Below are 17790 nucleotides of genomic sequence, written 5' to 3' on the forward strand. Positions count from 1 at the left end.
ATTTTTGGGGCTTAAAGCCTAGATTTTGGCTAAAAAGTGTAAATATGATATAAATACTGCATTTTGTGGGCGCGGAGCACGAATTTGTAAATGAGTCATAGGGTTGTGCGCCCTCAATCTTTTAATGTAGTGTCAGCTTTCGAGATCTACCCATGGTCCACGGACCATGGGATTATATAAATAGAGCGAGGCTCTAAGTAGTTAAGAGAAGAGAAAACAATAGAATAGAATAGAAGTGATCATGGAATAGAAGATAGCGAAATAGAGAAAGATTGTTTCCTACTATGTAATAGCCCATTCGTTCGGCTTTCTTCCTGTGTATTTGTTCTCACCTTCCGGTCTACACTTGTTCTGATCTCGATCTTCAGCTCCGTTCTTCATTTCTTCACACCTTTATGCTTCCTTCGTAAATCCTTAGGTTTTAAGAAACCTTACAGCTCTACATTCACTGTAACCATTAAGGATTTTCTCCTCTTTGCACTTCGTCTCTGGTTCCACACACCTGCAAGCCTATGTTACGCAGAATTACTAAAATCCACACACAATTCATTCAATTACTCCATTCACACCATACAAACTTAGAAATCGAGTTATCTGTATTAATAAACAAATAATTACAAAAAGATTCCTTTCTGGTATGATCTTCACTATTAGTGGCCTTTTCCTTTCCTGCCCGTAGGCTTACAATCAACCCTACTAACTAACTGGCTCTCTAACTCCTAGACAGCTAACCCTCGAACTAACTCTGAGTAACTAACTCTCTCAATGCCTTTTAGGATTACATTTATACAAAAGGTTCTAGTTCACTTTTGACTCCTCTAAGTCCACTTTTGACTCAACGAATCCCTAAGAATCCTCTCTAGTTCCACAAAATCATGAAACCAATACCTAATCTAGGATTTACAGTATTTCAAAATCTCTCAATCTTTCAACTATCCTAATTCTTTCATGTTCTCCAACATTTGAGAACATTTACAAATATGCCTCACAATACTTAGTTAATCCCTATTCTAAATATCTCTCATTAAAATCACTCAAAACCTTAATAATTACATTAATTTGATTCTTTTGGAAACCAACTCCCTTAAAACACAAGACCCCATAAGTTAACTAGAATACAATGAAATTGTTGAGCTGAATGCTCCTCCATCAAAACTTCCACTTGAAAAGACGTTACAATACAATGCACATGTGCTTATGTGAGACAAAATGGCTTGAGAAAGCCATGAAAGACATCACTGACACTCGGACTGTTGTGGTGAGACCAACTCTTTGACATGCATGTGATGGTCGAAGGTGATGAGCTGATGCCACATCACACACTCAGATGTTCGAAAGACAGCAAAGTGTTGAGGTATCCTCTTTCAGAATGCCAACAGACAAAGACCGGGACATCAAAGAGAGATACAAAGAGATAAAGGCCAGAAATGAGAGGCTGAAAGCCCAAACCTATGCATAATACTTGAAAATGACCCCTACCAATCAAACAAGGCTTAGGTCAGCCTATGATATCAAAGAGGGGAAGATGCAAATGACCTTCATCAAGCCGACCACTCAGCAATCAAGGATAGCAAGAGATTTTAAAAGAGTGGATTTTTAAGTACTAGTAAGGGATATTCATCCCATTGACCATATTGAGCTGCATAAACAAACAGGTGAGATGATTTATTCTACATTGACAGGAAAAGCCATAACAGCCCACCAACTGCAGAACTCTTTAAATAATATGTCAGCTCAGTTTCAGTTGGAGAAGGCCTCTTCACAGGCCAAAGATACAAGAATCAAGTCCTAGAAGCATAAAAAGGACATGAAGAGCTTATGGACCTAGTCCTAAAGCTAAATGATCAGCTTAAAGAAACATAGAAGGAGTTGGACATTTTGATTCAGTCCAAACAGAGTAACCTAGCCACAACTGCCATCCCTACAATGACAAAAACATTTCCTTCCACATTGGCAGCATCATTGGCACCTACAACTCCACCTGCCACAACACTGCTAATTACAACTGAATCCACTATAGCAACAACTACTTCAACTGAAAAAATAATAGAATTGGTAAAAGCTATGGAGGAGATGTCCATCCAAGCTACAGAGCTCAAAAGATTAAAGGAGAAAGTGGCAAGTTTAGAAATTGGCTATAAACTTGCTCAAATTCAGCAAAGAGAAGAAACACAAAAATCCCTAAGGATGGGTGAGAAAATCAAAGTCCTAGAGAAAGATTTGACACTACAGAAGCCACTAGGATAGACTAAAGAGATGCTTTGGGCCAATATCATTGACTCTGTCAATGATATTTGGCCATCAATTCAAGTTATATTTGAGAAAAATGAATTGGTGAGGTAGCCGTTGAGGCTATCCAGAAAGTAAGAGAAGAATTAGGAGACCAACCTGAGGATGCAAATCGACTCATCCACCTCCTAAACAGTAAGAACATATATGAGCTCCATGAGCTTGGTGTAGAGGATAGGACTGAAGCCATCCTAGAAATTAAAAAGGTTCTTTCCAAAAGAAACCTCATGCTCAACTTAGAAGAAGGTGCCACAACATGCAGGTAGCAATTGACAGGTTTATGGCCAAATTTCAAATTTTTAGGGACAAAGGCCTTCCCAGTCCTATGGCCATCAATGATAAACTCATGACCCAATTGGACTATAGTGATAGACTTAGGAGGCTGGCCAAGGAACAAGCCAACTCTTTAGGCATTAAAGCTTTGCCTACTGGAAAAGTATCGTATGATACATTAGAGAACCTATTTTTCTTAGAACATGAGGTGAAACATCTGTTTCTCACCAAGCCCAATTTTGCAAAATACACAGAGGCAGACAAAATTTACAGGAGAATGTTAAAGGTGAGATTGCCTGAAGTAGAATGGTGGGAAAAAATGACAGATTTACTTTGAAAAAGTTTTACAGCAGAAAGTTACTATAGTAATTCTGAAGGCAGCCAGGTGAAATAGGTGAAAGAAAGAGTAACAGAGTCAAAGAGTATCAGTGAAAGATCAAAGTAAATAAGATTCCAGCACAGAAAATACCAAAACTACCATCCATCTTAAAGGGCTTAAAGCTCAAAAGAAACAACCAGCAACACCACAATAAAAGGGACAACAAGAAGCAGTTTCACATTTGTCTCTATCTTCATGCATGAAGATATTTCATTTCCTAGATTAAATCTCAAACTGTTATGAGATATTTTGTAATTATTTTTTGTATAAATACTTCACATTTCGAAGTATGTAGTGTGGATTCCAAGACATTTCTATAGGCTTTTTCTCTCAAATCAAAATTCTATTGTATCAATGACTGGATTGGCTTGCTGGATCAAGGAATAAAGATAAGATATTTTACAGGATTTTTGTGTAAAGCAAAATACAAATAAGTATTCTCTCATGTTTACTGTTGTTTCTCTTATGTTTCTTCATAATCTTGTTTGTTACTTCAAAATCTAAATGTATAACATGGAATGATATTTCAAAAATTGCTTGAATGCACTCTGTCTTGACTGTTTTACATTCTGAATGTTTTTTGCTAAACTATCTTAGTTAGGGAATTCTTAATTGCTCCTTAGCTTCCGTAGTTTGTCCCCTGGTCTATAGCAAAGGATTCTTAATTGCCCTTTGTTCATGATCACCCTCTTTTCTTCATTTTGATCCTGGTCCAAGGACTCTTAAGTGCCCTTTCACCCTGGTTAGAATCATTTCATCCACTAGACCTGAAGATTTGCCTTTTCTTTGCTAGCCTGCCTTGTGAACATTCCCTTTATTGATCTGGTCGAGTTATGCTATCCATTGATTGAACCCATATCCCAATGGCTTGAAGACCTAGCTCTACCCATCTGTTTCAAGAATTCCACCACCCAACCTTCAATCTAAAATCAAAACCCCCATGAACACTAAGAACTAGCCTAAAATCTAATAAAAACAAAACTAAATCACAAAGAGAGAGCCCTCTCTGGACTTAGGTTGGCTAGAACCTAAGCCTAAAATATTGGTTTGTGGTTACCTCGATGATTCCTTCTTTTGATAACTTCTAGGGAAAACTTCTAAGTGATAACACTCTGCTCAACTGCTCAATTCTCAAACGACCAAGTGTTATCCGCTAGCTAGCCCTTTGAGTTTTATAGCACCTTTTGAATTCAAATTCGACTATTCCCCTCAATTCCAGGCCATCAATGCTCTCTTGGCGGCAGATTTTCCCAAATCTTTCCCATAAATCGCGTCTTAAATGCCCATCGCCCGCTTCAATTGGCCTCAAATCGGACATCCCTTCATGAATAGTGACACCAATGGTCACTTCCCAGCCAACCTGCACAACAGCGTAGCCCCCCATGCACGGTCGCGAACCCTATGATGTTTTGCTCCTGCACGCGCCTCTCAGAGCGCGCAGCTCCTAGGTAGAATAATTTATAGTCCCACACTCCCTTTCAACTATCTGGAGTGCTAAGACTGTCCTTCCTACGACTAGTCAAGTGGTCGCACCACCTAGGCGGGGCTCTACCCTGTCCTCCAGCATGGTACATGGAAAATCCTCATCTGCAATTGTGGCGACCGGCACCGCACACTCTACCATTTGCAATGTGCTTCCCTGGGTTTTTTGTTTGGTGATATGCGTTCCTAGCCACTGCAGCAGACTAACCAATTCTCGGTAATAGTCCTCCAATTCGTCAGTATGATCGTACACACCTTGCCTTGCCATCCTTAGGTTATCAATGAGAAATGATTACCTTATTTCGGTTTCCAACCTCTTGACCTTTGCATCCATTAAAGCACCTTTCTTTCTTAGTTGTACCCGGTCTTTTTCAAGTTTGCGAAGTCTAAAGTTTCCCCGTCGAACTTCTTCCTGTAGTCTTATATTTTCTACTTCGCGTAGTTGTGTGATTTCTTCATCCTGGGCTTCACGCAATGTCGGATCTATGGGTGTTGTTACATGCAAACTCGGCTTCACATGCTCCTCAGGGATTACAGTCCCTCCTTCCTACCGCAGATTTTGGATTGCTTTCGCGGTCAGGGTTTTGCACATGGTCCTATAGGCCCATTGAACCACTGGTATGTGCAGGTTCTAGTCAGTGTGTTTCACATGGTGGACCCTGTTCAACACTTCACACACCTTATCAAGGGCTTCCCCATAGATAATATTTTGCGCGCTTCATCTTTCCTGCTTCTGTGTTTTGTTCCTATTTTCAATCGTGAGAGCAGTGTGCTTTCGTGTGGGCTATGTACCATACGCCTGTATCCATTTGGAAAGGTGGGCGCATAAGCTGTTTTTCCCCTCAAAATCGGCTCTCATCTATAGCTGAGGTTTTCCAAATCGTATAAGCATCACCCTTCTGCATTCGCACCAATCCTTGAAACTCTGCTGCTGCGTAGCCCACCACCTTGCAGGCGTAGCACGCAGTGCCCATTTCAGAGCATCGAACCACTATTGTTCTGGTACTTCGCATTCAAATTTGTTCAGGAATTCATCCACCGATGTCAACCCGTCATACATGGGTAGATACCTTGCCTCTGTTGCTACGCAGCGTAATGACCTTATCATCATGTTGCAATTTAGCGTGGTTACCTCGTGTAACCAGTTTTGCCATCGTTCTACTTCCTCGTCTGAATCCGAAGCGCAGGAGCTATCGCGCTCCCATGAAATCCTACCATCTACTATTGGATACACCCAATCCTGCTCTCATGTGGTTATCTTATAAATACAATCGAGATCGTCATCGATATCATCGTCGCACACCAGTTTAGTGTATCGCGCTCCTTCGGCAGGATCTAGCGGTGCCACTACGCGTAGTGACTTTTTCTCAAAAATCATTTTGTGCTTCTTCAGGTTTATGAATCTGTTCATATCAGTGGCCCAGTCTGTGCCCAGTAGCTCGGGATAGGGATTGCTATCGTCAACAATTTCTATCACTTCAAACTCCGCCAGCGCGCTCGCACCTTCAATATCGACTGTTACTCCTTGCAATCTTCCCATGGGTAAGATCTTCTGTTGGTTCGTCATTCGCAATTGAATAAGAGACCACTGCAACGCGGGCCTGCCCATGCGTTCCCATGTCTACTTTGTTAGTACATTCATGTCTAATCCTGGATCCAGAATTACTTGATCCATTTCATACTCACCGATTTGCGCAGTCAATCTCATTTCCCTTCTTGTTCGTGATGTATGTTTCCCGAGCTTTCGTACTATGCGTGGCTCTCCTGACCCAACACACCTAGTGATAATTTCTTGCAGTTCTTTCACAGTCCTACTGTCATGCAACAACTTCATACATGTCTCAATAAAGGTAGTGAGCATTGAAGGATCCATCTTCGGTTCTAGTTGATCCTTACTACCTGACATGGAGGCCTCCATGAAGCTTTTCTTAGCTTCCATGAATGTCTCCTTTGCGTGCTTCAAATCAAATTCAGGTTCCTTTGCAGGAGCCTTGCAAACCCACACACTTTATTCAGGTTTCTTACCTTTGTCATCCCCTGTCGTGATACCGCTCCAAAGCACGATGTTCACATTTGTGTCTTGTTCGCGCGACTTAGACCTCATCATTTGTAGATTCTGAGTTAGGGGAGGCTGGATTATTCCCTTATTGCGCAGCCTCGCTATCAGTGTAGGGCAATCCTCCGTCTCATGGTTGAACTGAGTACAATATAAATATGATGCTCTTGTTGGATTTGTACAATTGTGGGCATAATGTCCTGGCCCTCTACAATTGTAACAAATCAACTGTCTGCGACCTCTTCCTGGTCCCATTCCACCTCAACCTTGGTCGCACCCCTGAAATCCAGCGCGCGCCATTCCTGCATTTTAATTGAGGGCTCATGTTTCAGTTTGCACCCTGTAGGTAGGGGTTTGATCCATCATTAGCTCATAAATTTTGTAGGTGCGCTCGTCATGGCCTACTGACTTGCATACATTACAGAACAATTGTTGGGACGTCTGCGTATATTTCTGTAATAGGTGACAATTGTCCGTAACATGTTTTCCTCCTATTTGACAAATCAGACACTATAATGTAGGTGCCGTGCTTGACCCTACTTGTGCCTCCAGTCTCAATGGCATCGGCCCTCCTGCCACCAAATAGTTCACAAAGACTGGACAGTGATCCTTGTCATGTCCCTATCCCTTGAATTTGATGCACCATACCTCCTCGCGCACCTCGGGCCGAGTTGTCCTGTCTTGTTTTAGACTCTGCATTTCCAGACATAAATTTTTTAGTTGCGCTTGGATTTGTTGAATTCCTAGGCCAGGATATTGTATAGGGGTCTCATGTAGTCTCATTGCAATCTCCAATGCTTTGGCTTGGGTGGATAACTTTTGTTGCGATAGTGTCGTCCTTAGGTGCGGATTTAGTGACGCTACAAACCATGCGCAATGTTGTGCATCCATCAAGATCACGTTGGCTTCGCGAATCATTCCCTTCAGCCTCTAATCCAGTTCCCATGGGGTTTCGCCTGGAAGCATCGCGATCTCCTTAAGCCCAATAATCGACTGTGTCTTCGACTTTGGCCTGCTAAACTCCCCGTTCAGTGTGGCTTAGATTTCTGCAATTCCTGCGTTTGGATTGTCATTAGAGTGCTTAATGTACCACGCCAATGCATGATCCTACAACGCGCTTACTAGTGTTGCCTTCTTTATGTTGTCATCCGTAACCCCTTGCGCTTCCCATACTGCCTTTAACACGAACCAAAATTGATCTGGGTCTTCGTTTCCTACTCCTTTGAATACCGGTAATTTTATTGCGCTCGCCATACTGAACTGTGTTGGTGGTCGAGGTGGTGTGGGCGGAGATGGAGGTGACGATGGTGAAACCGGTGGCAGTGTAGGTGGGGGTGGTATGTGCGAAATTCGCTGCCTTATCAGATTGATTGCACTTCTCAGAGAAACTTTCGCGAGCTCCTCCTCACTCTCTTGTGAGGGTGAAATCAAGGGACTGGTCTCTAATTCTTCACTACTTTCGTTTCTGTAGATCTTCCCACTTCATGTAGTCCTAAACATTAATTTATTCGCATAACCCGCTTTTTGCACAGTAGCATTTTAATCCAGGTATTCAAAGATTTAATGTACTTACCTCGTGGTCCTTTGAGGAAACGTCGTTCTGCCTCGCTGTAGCTGACTTACGTTTCTACCGAAAACTCGGTGATGAACCCTCCTATAATCCGATCGAGCCAATGGTCCACAGCACGCACGATCTTATCTTTTGGTGCTTCTAGTCTGTGCACCAATTTTGGAGTCCACACGATTGGTTTGTCGAGCCTACACCTCCCTTGACTGTCTGCTAGATTCATGATCCACACATACAACTCAGAGGGGAAGGATGCAAATAAAATCTCGTGGATTTCCATATACACGTAGCATTCTGTTTGGTCCCTATAATACTAGTGATTACCCCATTACTATTGTAGTTGTACCCCTTATTAATATTGTTGTGCCCCTATTATCCCCATATTGTTATTACTGTGCCCCATAGAATCCCTCTATTGTTATTTTTGTGGCTTTATATTATTATTGTTAGGTCGGCTGGGTTGTATTGTGACTCCTTAGACTCCTATATATAGAAAGGAGGTTTTGTCATTTGAATCATCCAAGAATTGTTCATTTATGTAATGTAAAGGAGGTTGCCCCCTCGAAGAGACTGAATTTTAAGGCGTTGATCTATCTTTTCTATCTTTTTCTTGAGTTGGTTTCATAACATTTGGTATCAGAGCTTTGGATTCTAGGGTTTCGCTGCTCCAAACAGGTCATCGTGGCATTTTTGCTATAACTTTTTTCTGTGACGTTTCAGAAGTTGAAAAAAAACCCATTTGAGAAGAAATCGCGCTGAACCTCGGGTCCGACTTTCAGAGCTGTTCGCGCTATATTTGCAGAGATATGATCTGAGGAAGTTGGTCTTTTTGCAGACTCCTGAATTACATTCAAAACAGGTGACCTGGGGAAAAGAATCATAACTTTCTCTCTGGGGATCGGATTGAAATTTTGTAAGAAGTTACAGAAAGAGGATGGACTGTAGTTTCTTGTATACATTTTTCAGATCCAAAGGTCGAAACAGTGACTCGTGGCAAGTCGTACAAGTTCGCTCTACTGAACTAGTCTATAATCAAGTCACTGTGGGAGATTTCGTATAACTCTTCCTTGGAGAATCCAATTTGGGTCAGACTTGTGGTATTGGAAAGAGGGAACAGAGGGCTACTGCAGATCACAAATTCAGATCTAGATGATTGGAAAGTAAAGAGATACATCAGAGGCAATATCGAGCTCCTACAAAGTGAAAAAAGGTGTGTAGATTTTCTTAAATTTTTGCTTAAGCTTGGTTTGAAAATTTATTTTGAAGGAATTCAAAGGGCATAGTAGAGAATTATTATCGGTAACTGATGCCCCGAGGAAAGAAAATGCAAACACCTAGTAAGGAACCTGAAAGCTCTAGCATGACTCATGAAGAAGAGGAAGAAATGCAACATGATATATCAAAATTACAAGACCAAGTGCAACAACTGTCCCTTGCACAAAAAGGAACAGAATCTAAGATGGATGGTTTAAAGAAAGGCGTAGAAGCTAAGATGGATTATTTAAAGAAAGGTGTAGAAGCTAAGATGAATGACGTGGAAGCTAATATGGATGATTTGAAGATAGATTTGAAGACATACATGGAAGAATTGAAGATAAATATGAATAAGTTGCTACAAGAAAGGGTCACTAATGGTGAAAGGGTAGTAAAGGAAACTCATGATGAGAACAAAAGAAATGTTAATCATGATTCCATAGACTCTAATGTTGGATCAAAGACCCACCATATTCCAAAAATCGATATGAGGAAGTTTGATGGCAAGGATCCCGCAACATGGATATTACAGATGGAGCAATTTTTCGATCTCAATAATGTGCAAAACACACAAAAGGTACGTATTGCAACTTTATATTTGGAACCAAATCAGTTTGTATGGTATCAATGGCTTTGCTCTCGTAAACAATTTATCACTTGGGCAATTTTTACGGAAGAATTGATAGCACATTATGAGGATACAAAAAGCAACACTTTTTTTAGCCAATTGATAAGTCTCAAACAAAAGGGTTCAATAATGGAGCACATTGAGGAGTTCCAAAAATGAACATAAGGGTAAAAGATATTCCAGAGGAGCATAGGATTGATGTGTTCATAGGGTCTTTAAAGGATAATATCCAACATGATGTTCACCTTTGGGAACCTGATTCATTAGAGAAGGCATTCAGGTTAGCAAGAAAAATGGAAAGCAAAATTATGGCAACCAGGAAGCATACCACTCACAACTATAAAGACGGAAGTGTTGTTGCCGCTAGTCTTCCACAACCTATAAGGTTGACACCACAACAATTGGAAGAAAAAAGAGCAAAAGGGCTTTGTTACAGTTGTGATAGCAAATACACTAAAGGTCATAAGTGTGCTGAGAAGAAATTATTCTACATAGATTGTGAAGAGGAAGAAGAAAAGGAGCAAGAAAGGTCAAAAGAAGAGGATATACTCCAGGAACAAAGCCTAGATAAAGAAGAAATGAATCCGACCATATCTTGTAATGCATTGGCGGGAATTACCACTCCTCAAACCATCAAGATAGAAGGACAAATCAAGAAGAAAAAGGTAATAGTGTTGATTGATTCAGGAAGTACCCACAATTTTATTCATTGTAAGGTAGCAAAAGAATTGAATTGCTTCTTATATCCAGCACCAGAGTGTCAAGTGATGGTTGCAAATGGAGGAACAATAAATTGCTCGGGAAAGTGCCATAATATCAAGCTATCCATGGGAGAATATGTATTGACTAGCCCAATGCTTTCCATTCCAATGGGAGGTGCTGATGTTGTACTAGGAGTCCAATGGCTACAATCCTTGGGTACAATAGCTTTTAATTTTCAAGAACTTTTCATGAAATTTTCTGTGGAAGGAAAGGAAGTTGAATTAAGGGGTATTGCAGGGAAACCGGGAAAGATAATCAGCTCTAACAGTATGACAAAGCTTCTAAAAAAGGAACAAAAGGTGTAATTGCACAATTATGTTCGCTAGATGTTTCCACATTGGAATCATCTATTTCTCCAGATCTCCAAAAAGTCTTGGACAATCATTCCAAGGTATTTGAGACTCCCAAAGGTCTCCCACCTATTCGTGATCATGATCATGCTATTCATCTGATTCCAGGAAGTGTTCCTCCAAACATCAGGCCGTACAGATATCCCTATGCCAAAAAAGTGAAATTGAACGTATGGTTGCAAAAATGCTAGAGGCTGGTATAATTCAACCAAGTCAAAGTTCTTTCTCTGCTCCAGTAGTATTGGTGCACAAGAAGGATGGATCATGGCGCATGTGTCCAGATTATAGGGAGCTCAACAAGCTCACTATTAAAGATAAGTTTCCCATTCCTGTCATTGATGAATTACTGGATGAATTGCATGGATCAATTTACTTCACCAAGTTGGATCTTCGTTCAGGATATCATCAAATCAGAATGAAGATTGAAGACATTCCGAAAACAACATTTAGAACTCATGAGGGTCATTATGAATTTTTGGTCATGCCTTTTGGCCTTACCAATGCACCTTCAACATTTCAAGGTTTGATGAATTCAATTTTCAAACCATTCCTTAGAAAATTTGTGTTAGTATTTTTTGATGATATACTAATCTACAGCAAGTCTTGGAAGGATCATGTTGAACATGTTGACAGGGTGCTACAACTATTGGAGGAGAAACAATTATATGCAAAAAGATCCAAATGTTTCTTTGGAGTACAAGAGGTGGAATATCTGGGTCATATTGTATCTCATGAAGGAGTTAAGGTAGACCCTAGCAAAATTAAAGCCATTAAGGAATGGAAAATTCCCACATCCATAAAGCATCTGCGAGGATTTCTCGGGTTGACAGGGTATTATCGCAAGTTTGTTAAGAATTATGGGAGAATAGCAGCACCTCTAACAACATTATTGAAGAAAGATGCATTTTCATGGACTCCAGAAGCAACAAAGGCCTTTGAACATCTTAAAGAGGCAATGTGCCAAGCACCGGTCTTAGCTACACCGGACTTCACAAAAACCTTTATTGTGGAATGTGATGCTTCAGGAAATGGAATTGGTGCTGTTTTAATGCAAGATGAAAGACCCATTGCTTTTGAAAGTCGTCCAATCAAGGGAAAGTTTTTACACAAAGCTATTTATGAGAAGGAAATGTTGGCAATACTCCATGCACTTAAGAAATGGCGACCCTACCTAATGGGAAGACACTTCAAGGTAAAAACGGATCATGATAGCCTTAAATACTTTTTAGAACAAAGATTATCCTCTGAAGAGCAACAAAAGTGGGTCACAAAGATGTTGGGTTATGACTTTGAAATCATCTACAAAAAAGGGAAGCAAAATGTGGTGGCAGATGCACTCTCAAGAAAGGATGAGGATGTGGAAGCATTGTTGTGCGCCATTTCTATTATCCAACCAGATTGGATAAACGAAGCAAGGGAGGAATGGAAGAATGATGAAGAAGTGTGGGCACTTATTCGAAAGTTACAACAAGATTCCAGTATGTCTGATACATTTAGCTGGAAAAATGATTCGTTATGGTACAAAGATCGCTTATACCTCTGTAAGAATTCCCAGCTAAAACAAAAGATTCTTATGGAATTGCACACTTCTCCCTTAGGAGGGCACTCAGGATTTTTAAAAACTTACCACAGGGTTAAGAAGGAATTTTTTTGGGATGGCCTTAAATCAGATATTCAAAATTTTGTGGCGGAATGTTTGGTTTGCCAACAAAATAAAGTTGAAACAATTAAGACACCGGGTCTATTACAACCTTTATCCATTCCAAGCCAACGTTGGGAGGAGGTTTCAATGGATTTTATCACAGGTTTACCCAAGTCTGAGGGAAAGAGTGTCATCATGGTGGTAGTTGACAGACTTACCAAGTATGCACACTTTTGTGCATTATCACATCCATTTAAAGCCAGTACAGTTTCTACTGCATTTATGGAAACAATTCAAAAGCTACATGGAAACCCAAAGATTATTGTAAGTGACAGAGATCCCATTTTCACTGGAAATTTTTGGACAGAATTATTTTCTTGTCTTGGTACTCAGTTAGCTCATAGCTCATTTTATCATCCTCAATCTGATGGGCAAACTGAGATAGTAAACAAATGTTTGGAAGGATATCTTCGTTGCTTTGTATCTGATAAACAGACACAATGGGTCAAATGGTTGCCTCTGGCTGAATGGTGGTATAACACTTCCTTCCATACAACAACAAAAATGACCCCATTTATGGCACTTTATGGGTATCAGCCACCATCCATCACATCATATTTAAGAGAAAATTCTAAGGTTCAAGCAGTGGAACATCACATTGAACATCAACAACAAGTCCTCCAACTCTTAAAGGATAACCTCGTGTTGGCACAGAATAGAATGAAACAACAGGCAAATCAACATCGTAGCGAAAGAAGTTTTGATGTAGGTGATTGGGTATTCCTACGGCTACAACCATATAAGAAAAAGTATTATGGTCCATACAAGGTGTTGCAAAAGATTGGTACTATGGCATACAAATTGGAGCTTCCTGCAGCTTCTCGATTGCACCCAGTTTTCCATGTTTCATGTTTAAAGAAGGTTATAGGCGACAAGCTCCCAGTTCAAACAATATTGCCAAAACTTGACGAGGAAGGAAAAATTATATTGGAACCGGAAGCAGTCACAGAAACAAGAACTCGACAGCTACGAAATCGATCAATTTCGAAGTATCTTATCAAGTGGAAGAACTTATCCGCTGAAGATTCCACATGGGAGGATGAGAATTTTATACAGAAGCATCCAGAACTTCTCAAGCGTTGAGGACAACACTTTTTTGAAGGAGAGGGGCATGTTGGGTCCCTATAATACTAGTGATTACCCCATTACTATTGTAGTTGTACCCCTTATTAATATTGTTGTGCCCCTATTATCCCCATATTGTTATTACTGTGCCCCATAGAATCCCTCTATTGTTATTTTTGTGGCTTTATATTATTATTGTTAGGTCGGCTGGGTTATATTGTGACTCCTTAGACTCCTATATATAGAAAGGAGGTTTTGTCATTTGAATCATCCAAGAATTGTTCATTTATGTAATGTAAAGGAGGTTGCCCCCTCGAAGAGGCTGAATTTTAAGGCGTTGATCTATCTTTTCTATCTTTTTCTTGAGTTGGTTTCATAACACATTCTAACCATTGTTTCTTTGATACTCGCGAATTCCTGTTTTCCTGCACGGCGAACTCGTGAATCTTTTTATCCAGCAACTTTTCAATTTCTTTCTTTGCGGATTCCAGTGACATGATATTAGACATCCCTTATGCAGATCCGGTCCCGACAACAAAACCATTTGTTGGCTTTGTGGGGCCTGACCCAGGTTCAGAGATGATTTAGCCAAACAAATCCCAGTACTAGCGGCCCTTTCGGCAACAGTTTGCGGAGCGCGGAGTGAGGTCTCAGCGAAAGTAGTATGGGAGGGTGCTAGAACCAAGTTTCTACACCCTGGAGATGTCTGATGATTTCAAGTGGTCTGCAGTTTGACCTAACGTGCACATCACTATGTGCACTTACTCGTACCTCGTAGCCTGAGATGCTGCCTTCGCGCAACCTTACTCAGGGACCGAACATTGTTGTTACCTAAGTCCTTATTCACAGCCCGATATTAGGTGATTAACGAAAAAATTTTATGCTCTTTTCGATATACTTAGCAATATTCACAATTCATATAAGTGCGCACAGTAAATAAATGGTATAATTGCCAATGATATCAAACACGGAATAACTTAGGAACAAATACATGCAATTCAGATACAACTTCTCTTTATTATTTTCTTCCTTCTTTTATAGACTCAACTATACCCTGCGCACTCAGTTGTAGGGGTCCACGCACTCAGCTGTGGACTCTACCAGGCCTCTGTGCACTCAGATGCAGAGCCTCTTCCTACTACTACAACCCAGGACACTTAGAATCTTACCCCATGCTTCGCTATCTATCATATTCAATTCATTTGTTCATTTCCTTTTTCTTTCTTTACAACTTAGAGCCTCGCTCTATTTATACAATCCCATGGTCCGCGGACCATGGGTAGGCTGACACTATATTCAAAACTTAGGGCAGACAACCCTGTGACTCTAACATACAATTCACAGAGCTTCACAATAATATTACTCAAAACTTGGGCTTTGAGCCCCAAAACATGTTGTGGGGGGATTGCATGACCAACAATAATTTCTTTGTCATTTCTAACCAGAAACATATCATCCACATACAAGACCAGATAAATAACACAGTCACCAATTAATTTAAAATACACACAGTGATCTGCTTTGCTTATGGTGAAGCCAAGTCCCCATATAAATGTATCAAATTTCTGATACCACATCCTTGGTGACTGTTTTAACCCATACAGAGACTTCTTTAACTCGCATACCATTTCTTTCTTACCCTTCACTACAAAACCTTCAGGTTGCTTCATGTAGATCTCCTCTTTCAGATCCCTGTGAAGAAATTTTGTCTTCACATCCATCTATTCTACCTCAAACTCAAAAGCAACAACAACATATAAGAGTAATCTAGTAGAAGCTACCTTGGCAACAGGAGAAAAAATATCACCAAAATCAATTCCTGACACCTCGGAATAACCTTTTGCTACCAACCGAGCTTTGTATTTCTCCACCTTTCCTTCTGCATTTGTCTTCTTCTTGAACACCCATTTGTTGCCAATGGGGTTCCTTCTAGCCGGCAACTCCACCAGATCCCAAGCTTCATTTTTGTGCAAGGATGTCATTTCATCAACCATGGCCTCTTTCCAGAGTTTTCCATCATCTGAATCTACTCATTCCTTCATAGTTCTGGGATCATCATCAGTAATAGATAAAGCAAAATTTGAACAGAAAGCAGATGGACTATACCTTTTTGGCTGCCTTCTTTCTCGAACTGATCTTCTCACACCCAGAGTTTGTGGACCTTCATATTCTGATTCCTCCTCTGTTGTAGAGTCCGATTCTTCATCCTTAAGCTCAAACTCTATCTTCTCAGGTTCCTTTGGTTGAACCTCATGTTTAATAACATCTTTCGCCTCTCTGAACACCACATCTCGATTGTACACAACCTTCCTTGATACTGGGTTCCAAAGCTTATATCCCTTTAAACCATCCTTATACCCAATAAAGATGCACTTTTCAGATTTACTATTCAACTTGGTTCTTTTCTCCTTTGGAACATGTACATATGCATCACATCCAAATACCCTCAGATGTGAAAGAGAGGGTTTCTTACCAGTCCATACCTCTTGTGGAGTCTTATCCTCCAACGCTGATGAAGGTGATCTGTTGACCATGTAACATGCCGTCTCCACCGCCTCTACCCAGAATTCTTGTCCTAACCCAGCACCACTGAGCATGCTTCTTGCCCTTTCCATCAACGTCTTGTTCATTCTTTTTGCAACTCCATTTTGCTCGGGTGTGTATGGAGTAGACTTCTGTCGTGCTATACCACACTTCTTACAGAATTATTCAAATTCCTTGCTGCAAAACTCTCCACCGTTATCTGTCCTCAACACCTTTATCTTCTTCTCCGTCTAGTTTTCCACCAGAGCCTTAAATTCTTTAAACCTGTCAAAGACTACAAATTTCTTCTTAAGGAAATATATCCATGTATTCCTTGATAAGTCATCTATAAATGATACATAGTACACAAACTTACCTAGTGATGGAACCTTCACAGGTCCAAACACATCACTGTGCACAAGCTCTATTATCTGCTTTGCCCTCTTACCACCAGAGGGGAAACTCACCCGATTTTGCTTCCCATATACACAATTTTCACAGAAATCAAAATCCAGAGAGCTATTACTCATACCTTCTACCATATCTTTACCATGAAGTATTCGAAGGCCCTTCTCTCCAATATGTCCAAGCCTTTGATGCCACAACATGGTCTTCTCTCCAGAGACCACCAGATTTTCTACTCCACTTTCAGGAACCACAAAACTGTTGCACCCATCAACAATAGTGCTACCTTGCAGCTTGTATAGAGTTCCAATCCGAACTCCCCGCATCACTACCAGTGCTCCCTGAACCATCTTACAGGTATCCTTCTCGAACACTATTTTTACACCTGCATCATCCAACTTGCTTACAGAAATCAGATTTCTGGCCAGTGCAGGAATATGCAGAACACCTAGAAGTGTTCTAACCCTTCCACCTTGAAACTTCAACTTCACTTTTCCGCGACCAACGATTCTAGCCTTCCTATCATCTCCTAAGAAGACATCACCACCATCGTATTTGTCATACTGGGGAGTGAAGAGAAAGGATGCACCTGAGTCAATCAACCATGCCTCATGATCTACATGTGTACTTCAAGAAGCCAAGTACACATCCCCACCTTTATCTGAGGTGGTTTTTGGTTCTGTGGAAGGAGCATCATCAGATCCCTTTCCTTTGTCAGGTGCTTTAGATTTACAATCCCTTTTGTAGTGCCCTTCCTTTTCGCATTTCCAGCACACCACCTTTAGAGGTTTTCATGGAGATTTAGATCTCCCACTCGATGACTTATTTTTGTTTCTATTCTGGGACCGTCCTCGTACAGACAAGGCATCACCATTTTGGCTCTCCATATTTTTCTGTCTCATCTCCTCCATTAGCAAGGATGAGACTATTTCATCAAACTGCAAGGCAGTTGCATTGCTACCTATTGCAATAACCAGATTATCCCACGAATCTGGTAGAGAACACAACAAATTGATGCACTTATCTTCATCTGAAATTTTAATATCGACAGATAA

The sequence above is a fragment of the Pinus tabuliformis genome, chromosome 1_1 (genome assembly GCF_031772625.1).
Source record: "Pinus tabuliformis cultivar Carrire ecotype Pingquan chromosome 1_1, CPIR1, whole genome shotgun sequence".
Taxonomy (NCBI): Eukaryota; Viridiplantae; Streptophyta; class Pinopsida; order Pinales; family Pinaceae; genus Pinus; species Pinus tabuliformis.